An 8,360-nucleotide genomic window follows, 5' to 3' on the forward strand; every position below is an offset into this window, starting at 1 on the left:
CGTATAAGACCTAATTGCTTCATTGTCATAGGCTAAGTATTAATACCAAAGGCACAGGAAGCTCGGGTGTGAATCTTATGATGCATAGCCCGCCTCGATATACAAGTTGGACCAGCTAGGGACAATCAACTTCAACTTAAGTAACCCAGGTGCATATAGGTCGGGCATATGCTCACTGTGTTGATCACCTCGGTGTACATCATAAAATCACCCCTACTAAGTACGAGGAGATAGCTTAGGGTAACGATAGTTAAGAAACCCCACTTTGGGTGCTTAGCTTTAACAGTTCGAATGAAATAGTCACTTCGGCAAAAGAGTAAATCGCACAACACTTTGCAGAAAAAAGGAACATTTCATTACTAAAAAAGAAATCAGGCCTAACAGCCCGGGAGGGTACAGTAAAGTAGAAAGAAAAGAAAGAGAACCGAGCTCAGCCGCCCGGGAGCAAACACTTCAAGAGAATCATTTTTCAGAAGAAGAAAAAAAGAGAGCAACCAGCCTCAAGGCCCCGCCTCCTCTACATCCTCGTCGCTCTCCTTGAGGGAGTCAGGCTCCTCCTCCTTCGTAGCATCCACTGTCTCTAGGGCCAGGTCCCTTGTTGTTACGCCCTCAAGGTTAAGGCCGGAGAGAACTTCTTCCAGACTAGCCACTGGAAAATCTTGAACCCTGAGTGATAGGACTTAGAGTCGTATTCGACCTGGAGGTTGTGGAACTACTGGGACTCTTTAAAGTCCTCCATCGCCTTAGCCTGCTCTGCCTCCACCATGGCGTCGAAGTTACGGGTCCGCTCATGAAGCGTGGACTCCAAGCTCTGGACCTGCTGGTAAAGAAGCTCCCTCCCTGTAACGAGCGCTCTCCTCAGACAATCGGGAGATCCATGCTTCCTGGTCCCTGACGAGCAGCTCCCGGGCCTCGCTCCCCTTTTGAGTCTGGAGAAACTCATATTGAGCTTGGTCAAGCTCGTGTTGGAGGCTTTGCACGTTCGACCTTTGATTGACAACGTCCTGGGAATGAATAGCAGTCTAACAGGCCATGGCGTGGATGGCGGAGTTCAACTGCCAATAAAAAGCTGAGGTAAGTAGGAGAGAAAGAGAGAAAAAGGAGGGGGAGAGAAAGGGAAGAAGCAGGCACTTACCACCATGTAGTGAGCTGAGGCCAGCTTGGCAAGCTGCCTATGGTGCATCCTGGCCCAGTTCGCGACCTCCTCATTGCTGGCCTCCAACCGGGTCTTCCGCGTGGCCACAAGGAAATTGGTGACGCTTTTGTCCCTCCCCTTGATAGGGAACCGCGGGAAGATGGTGGGACCGAACCGCGCGGCCTAAGGGTACTGCTCTTGGGGTGGGACCTCTTTTTCTTCTTCGTCACCTCCCGCGGCTACTCCCTCGAATGGCACAGGTGGGACCCCTGTTGGCGGAACAAAGGCTGGGTCCGCAGCCTCGAACTCGACAGTCCCGGAGGTGGACACTTGGTCAGGGCGCGACCTCTTCGCCCTACACTTCTAGTTGCTCGATAGCTGTGACGTGCATCTACACCAGACATGTTGGCTGCAAGAATCACAAGGCATTAGCCTAGCTCACAATAAAAAAAAAGAGAGGAAGGCGACCTAAAGGTAACCTACCAGGGCTCAGGCCGGCCTGCACGAGCTTGTCCTCAGCCATGTAGTCCGAACAGAGAAAGCCGACCCCCACCCAGGACTACAATGTCTCCCGAATCTTCGGGTCCAAGTCAATGCCCAGATCCTGAATGGCGGCCCTCCAGTGGGTCGGAAAGGGCCACCTCTTAGGGTTGTGAACTACAAAATAACCCCACTTCTAGGTCGGGGTTCTATTGGGTAGCTCGTGAAGGAGCTTGAAGCTGGGACAGGGGGGAAAGTAATAAGAATGCCTTTCTGGAGGGGCTCCAAGGGAGGCATTCTTAATTGACGAAATGGTGGCAAAGATATCAAGGAAAAGATGAAGACAGTACTCCAAAAACAGGGAAATAGTCCCCACCAGGTTCCGAATAGAGTTTGGGTGCAGTTGGTCTATGGTGATATTAAAATGGCAAAGAACCTCCACTATCAAGGGTGTAGCGGGAGCCGGAGACCAGCCACGAGCTGGTCCTCAAAAATCACAATCTCATCGTGACCATGTTCCCAGGGATAGTTGTCGGATGGGAGACTGTAGATAAGATCCATGGGGAGGTCATACTAAAAGACTAAGGCCCGAAGTCTCTCCATTGACATGGAAGAGGGGTCAAAACTATCCCGGGAAGTAGAAGCAGAGTTACCAGAGGTTTCCCGAGCCTCCGAAGACTACCCTTCGGGGTACCCAGACATTGTTTGGACAGAGTAGAGGACTCACTAAAAAAGTGGACTGAGAAAGCAACGAAGAACGGGGAGAGCTCGAGCAAACAAGGTGAAGGCGCACCCTCAAAACTGAATGCAAGGCAAGTTGGCAGAAAGAAAATGAGGTCTGGGGCCCTCCTATTTATAGCCATTGTGCCCAAAAACCAACGATTTCGATCAAAGCAGATCCAATGGCTTACAATAAAGCCAGTCACACGTCCTCCAAAACTGAAGTAAAGACGGCTGCATGTCTTCCCAAATTGAAGGTAGTTTGGCACGCTTTTTGGCGCTTGAAAAATCCAGAAATTGCCTGACACCCGCGTGTATACATCATGCAAACAATCAACCTAGTTTGAATTACTGGTCATATCCACCCATCACTTCATGAACTCCCGCACTAGAGTGAGACCCTTAGCCCGAGGAGTGGGGGGCAATTGATGGAGAGTGATTTGACCCGACCTCCTAACAAGGTGACACGTGGACATGACTCAGCGTAACTAACAACTCAACATGATAGCTTGGCCAAAACTCGGCGTAATGAACTCGCTGAAACCCCAACAGAATAGCTCGCCATAATACAGCTCGCTACTGCTCAAGGCAGCTCGCTATTGGAGCTCGTTATAAAGGAGTTCTATACGAGGGAGCTTGCTACAAAGGAGCTCGCTATTGAGTAACTCAGAGTCTTCAGGAAACTTCCTACCTGACAAGACCGTGTTTGTTAGACTGCTCCCACGTCTCTTGTCTGACGGCACATCACTTGCCATTCCAGAGGACTATGCCCACGTCTCATGTCAGGCAGCGTGGTACACGCCGGCTCTGCATAACGTCTCTCAATTGGCAGGACCATACTCTACGATGGATACCTGCCCCAATCGAATCAGCCTAGCGAATAACGACTGTAGCAGAGGATCAAAGGTGGTTACACCCGATTTGACAGAACATCAGTATATATAGGTCCCGATCCCCAAGGGACAAGGGAAACTTCTTTGAATTGATCTCGTGCTATCCCGCCGGGTGAACTCCCCGGGAATCCTTCACTGTCTTCTCCATCTCAGGTACCATCCATTGCCAGATAGGAGCCAGGCCATCGCTAGATAGGAATGACCAGATCACGCTACATCAAGTTTTATTGCCGTGAAAATGGTCATTGCGGAAATAGGGATGTTGAGTCTTGATGAACCTACAATTTATCTATATTTTATGAGGTTTTTGCATGAAATTTTATGCCAGTTTAATTAGATTTTGCCCTATTTTAACTTGATTGCATGAAAGATTTCTAGGGAAGCCAACTCAAGAAAAAAGAAGGCAAAATCAAGAAAAGGAAGCCCAAAATTTATCAAATTCAGCCCAGCCCAGCCATGAGAGCAAAGGAGGGCCATTCGACCCATGCATCCCATGCTGCACTCTTTGGAAAAGCCCAAAGAGAGAGCACAACCGAAGCTCTCCAATGGAGCCTATTCAGCCCAGCAATGAGGAGGCCCATTTGCAGATCAAGAGCAGCTCAAGAGCAGCCCAAAGTGCAGCCCAAGGAGCCTAAAGGCGGGAAACTTTTTAGAAGAGAGAAATGAGGTGTTAAGTGAAAAAAAGGCTGATTGGGTAATTTTGGACAATTTCAGCACCAAATAGTAATTTGGGCATAACTCTCTCATCCAGAATCCAATCGAGATGATTCAAGATGATTTGGAAAGATAAAGAAAAGTTCTAGAACTTTCATGTTTCGAGTTTTGATAGACACAGACTAAATTAGGGTCAAAATCGAGCCCGAATTATTTGAAACCACATTGTAGAAATTTCTAGAGGAGATAACTTTTTAGATGAAAGAACTTTCTAAATGGGAGAACTTTCTAGAGGAGGAAAGTGGCTGAGGAGAATGCTATAAAAGAAGAAGAGAGCCAAGGGAAAAAGGGTCCAACATCTGATTTCAAACTCTCCTTGAACTCTTGTTCTAAGAGAGAAGAAGAGAGAGAGATAGGCGCAAGAGAGGAGAAGAGAGGAGGAACAAGCAACTTCAAGAGAAGAAAAAGCTGAATTCGAAGGGGGAGAAAGCAATTGGAGATTAAGGTTTCATCCTCACTTGATTTCTGCACAAATTGATAATCGAATTCAACTAAGATTTATGTAATTTCTCCATCAAATTTTCCTTTCTTGCTATAGTCAAAGCATGTATTATGCAAATTCAATTCTGTAATTTGTTTTCTAACGAGTAAAGTAGATTCAATCTTGAAGTTTCTTGTTTGGAATTTCAATTGTGGATTGTTGGCCGAATTGCTATTCAGAAATTTCAGATCTGAAATTTCAGATCACGAATTTACAAGGTCTGAATTGCTATTTTCCAATCTTAGATTTGTAAATTCAGATCATGAAATAGTGAGATCCGAACTGCAATTCTATAAAATCAGATCTATGATTTCAGATCATGAACTTGTAATACCTTAATTACTTGAGAAAGAATTCATGTAGCTTAAATTCAGTCTGTCCGAATTGTTCATCTTTCTTGGAATTCCTAGAGTGCTTGAGAAAGGCTCTAAGATTTCACATCTGCCAATCAAGAGCCGAATTGAATGCAATGTTAGAGATAACTTGCACAATTCGGTTGGTGTTCATTCAGCTGATTTGATGATCATCCAACTGAAATGAAGCCCTAGAATTGCTAGATCTAAATGCATGCATGGTGATTAGATCCTTGATAGAGATACAAGGACCATCACTCATGCATAGATTGAACATGCGCTCGAGAGAGGCTGTTCATTGCTTTGGGATTTCACCAAACTAAGGCTAAATCTTATTCTAATCAAATTGCCTAGAAAACTAGTTGCTGAATTTATTTTTCTATGCATCTTTAGCTTGTTTCTTCATTTGCATACAAGGTGTTTGGTCCAATGTGTTAGAAATAACTTTGTAATTAGAATTTCAGATTTTCATTAGTTGTATATTTTGGCTAATCAGATAATAGTCGACTGATTTATTAGTAGTAATTGCTACATAAGTCCTTGTGGGAACGATACTCTATTCACTACTCTATTACTTGAGCGGCTAGTGTACTTGCTAGTGTCACAATGAGCCACACATCAAATTTTTGGCGCTGTTGCCGGGGACTTATTGCAGCAATATTAGGAACAATTAGCCATTGTTAATCTGATTTTCAATTCAGTGCATTATAGTTCAGATTAGTATGTATGAAACTCCACTGCTGATCTAGTTAGTTCTCTTTCCTATTAATGATCTACTTCATATTTGATTTCTGATTTAGTCTCAGTAGTAGAGTTGCATTCTAGTTTGCATATTTGATAAAAAGAGTGTTGTTCAGATCTGTATACATTACTTTTCATTGTTGAAATCAGAATTCAGATCTGAATACACAGAAAAAAAATATATACATAGCTGTTCTAATTCAATAGTATAGCTGGTAGATGTAGTTCTTCAGATCTACACACACTCACATTACTGATTTAGGTAATCTTTTCTTTTAGTTCTACACTAGTTAATCTGAATTCTCTTTCCTTTGTAGTTGGATTCAGATCTGTATTTTCTGATATCTATAGTATAATTCAGATCTAAATTTTCCTATTACTGTTAATCTGATTTTTAGCTCTGCATACATTGCTGATTTTTAATTCTGCATCTTAGAATTCAGATTTGAATGCACTAGCTTTCATTACCAATGAAGCTGGTCTTCTTTCCTATTACTGAATTGATTCATATTTGGTTTTTGTTTTTGTTCAGTAGTATAGTTGTATTACCTCTTTGTATTCTATTTCATCTCAAAAAAAAAAAAGAAAAAGAAAATTATCAATATATGGCTGAATGATGCATAGGCGGCTAGTACAGTCCTGATTGCATTAACTGTGATTTATAGAATTCAGACCTGAACTTATTGCTATAATTGCTTGCATATTTTGTGGTTCAGATCTGATCACACTGCTTATCACTTTTGCAATAAGATCTGAACATTTAATGAAGCATTTTTGTTCTGACCTGGTGCTTTCAATTCAGAGTTTCAGATATGAAATCAGACCTGTATTCACCATGCTTTCAGACCTGAAACCCACATCAATTCGGAGATTTAGTAGGTCTTATGGGAAACAAGTTAGAACAGACCTGATATACAGACCTAAAACTGTGCTATCATTCATAACCACTGATTTCGGATCTGTGTACACCAAATCTCCTTGCTGAATTCTCATATCAGCCCTGATCACAGTAGATGGCAGCCATACAAGCTGCTGAAATCTAAGATTTCAAATCTAAACTCATTATAGTTGCTATAGCTTATGCTCCTATAGCTTCTGCTCTTTTTGGTCTACTTTTTCTTATGAGAATAATGAGACTTCAGATCTGATTACCTTACCTATCACTTCTGCAATTAGATCTGATTTCAATTTTTGTAGAACTGATGTCTAAATTGCTATCTCACAATCCTATTTACACTGATTTCAGCTCTGTGTATTGACCTTCAGTAGCACACAGTAGCTTTTCCAATTGAAGCTCAGACCTGAACACAGTCACTACTGATCCGCATATGGCTGTCCTCAGTAGCTACTAAGATTTCAGATATGATTTCAGATCTGTATATTACTGTTCTCAGTAGCTACTGAGATTTCAGGTCTCAGTAGTTCAAATCTATGTAATCTCATCACTGATTTCAGCAATGTGAAGAGAAGGAATTTGTAAACTGTTGTTCTACTCTCAGAGGTTACTGATTTTAGACCTGTTTACTAATTTTTTTTTTTTTTGTAAATTGCAGTAGCTAGTTGATTAAGAATTTGTAAATTGCTACTGAATTCTACATATTGAATAAGATGTTGGTTCAGATTTGCTTTTAGTTAGCTGCATTTATTTATTTTAGGATGTAGGTTTTTGTATTCCAATAATTCACTACATTTTCAATTGTAATAATATTAGTTATTTATTTTCTTTTGTGAATATTGGCATTTTTTATTGCTTTGACCTTTACAGTTTATGACAAGCAAACCTGAACTGGAAGAGATCCTTTACGACCCGAAGATTGAACGGACTCTCCGTGTCCGTTTGAGAGCTGCTAGGCAAGTCAGACAAGAAGCATAAGAAATTGCTGAACAAAGAACTATGATGGATTATGCCAAGCCCACCCTCACCGGGACTACCTCCAGCATTATCTGGCCAACTATTGTTGCCAATAACTTCGAAATTAAACCGGCCATAATCCAAATGATACAAAATACGGTTCAATTTTGTGGTATGCCCATGAGGATCCAAATGCCCATATTGCTAACTTCTTGGAAATCTATGACACCATCAAACACAATGGGGTAAGTGATGATGCCATCCGGCTGAGGTTATTCCCATTTTCTTTGAAGGATAAACCCAAGGCTTGGTTGAACTCATTACTGACAAGATCTATAGCCACGTGGGATGAAATGGCTAGCCGATTCTTCTCTAAATATTTCCCCCCTCTAAAACTGCAAAAATGAAGAATGATATTACTATCTTTTTCCAGCAAGAGGGGGAATCCCTCTATGAGTCCTGGGAACGTTACAAGGAGCTACTAAGGAGGGTTCCTCACAATGGCCTCCGAATTGGTTGCAAGTGCAAACATTTTATAATGGTCTGGTCGATTCAAACAAGACCATCTTAGATGCAGCAGCTGGGGGCTCCATAAACAATAGAATTCCCGAGGTTGCCCATGCACTCATTGAGGAGATGACAACCAATAACTACCAATGGCATTCAGAAAGAACACCAGTTAGAAAGCAGCATGGCCTTCATAATGTGGATACATACACAACTCTCTCTGCACAAATAGGAGCACTTAGCAAAAAATTTGATGAGATGCAGATGACAACTATGCATGTACAATATGATAAGTGTGGGGGAGGCCATAATAGCACTGAATGCCAAGTTGGCAATCAGTCTTTTCAGTCCATAGAACAAGTAGACTTTGTTGGCAACTTTACAAGACAGCCAGGAAATCAGTACCATCATGCCCATAACCCCGGATGGAGAGGTCACCTGAATCAGCCATGGCAGAATCAGCATGCACCTAAGCCTTTCCACA

General features: G+C 42.4%; 1 long non-coding RNA gene and 1 other non-coding gene across 2 annotated transcripts in view; one reads left to right on the forward strand and one right to left on the reverse strand.

Moving 5' to 3' along the window:
• LOC148855503 (uncharacterized) overlaps nt 1-7,246 on the forward strand; it is a 28,777-nt gene extending 21,531 nt beyond the window's left edge. The window contains exon 2 of the long non-coding RNA XR_016112604.1: nt 6,764-7,246. This is a non-coding gene — a long non-coding RNA (uncharacterized LOC148855503). The remainder of the gene's footprint in view (nt 1-6,763) is intronic.
• Nucleotides 7,247-7,769: 523 nt separating this feature from the next.
• LOC148855504 (small nucleolar RNA R71) lies at nt 7,770-7,876 on the reverse strand. Its single transcript, XR_016095345.1, has one exon. It is a non-coding gene; the product is annotated as a small nucleolar RNA R71 (small nucleolar RNA).
• Between the last annotated feature and the right edge of the window lie 484 nt (nt 7,877-8,360).

This window comes from Nelumbo lutea, chromosome 4, assembly GCF_056320005.1.
Source record: "Nelumbo lutea isolate HS-2025 chromosome 4, American lotus-T2T, whole genome shotgun sequence".
Classification (NCBI taxonomy): Eukaryota; Viridiplantae; Streptophyta; class Magnoliopsida; order Proteales; family Nelumbonaceae; genus Nelumbo; species Nelumbo lutea.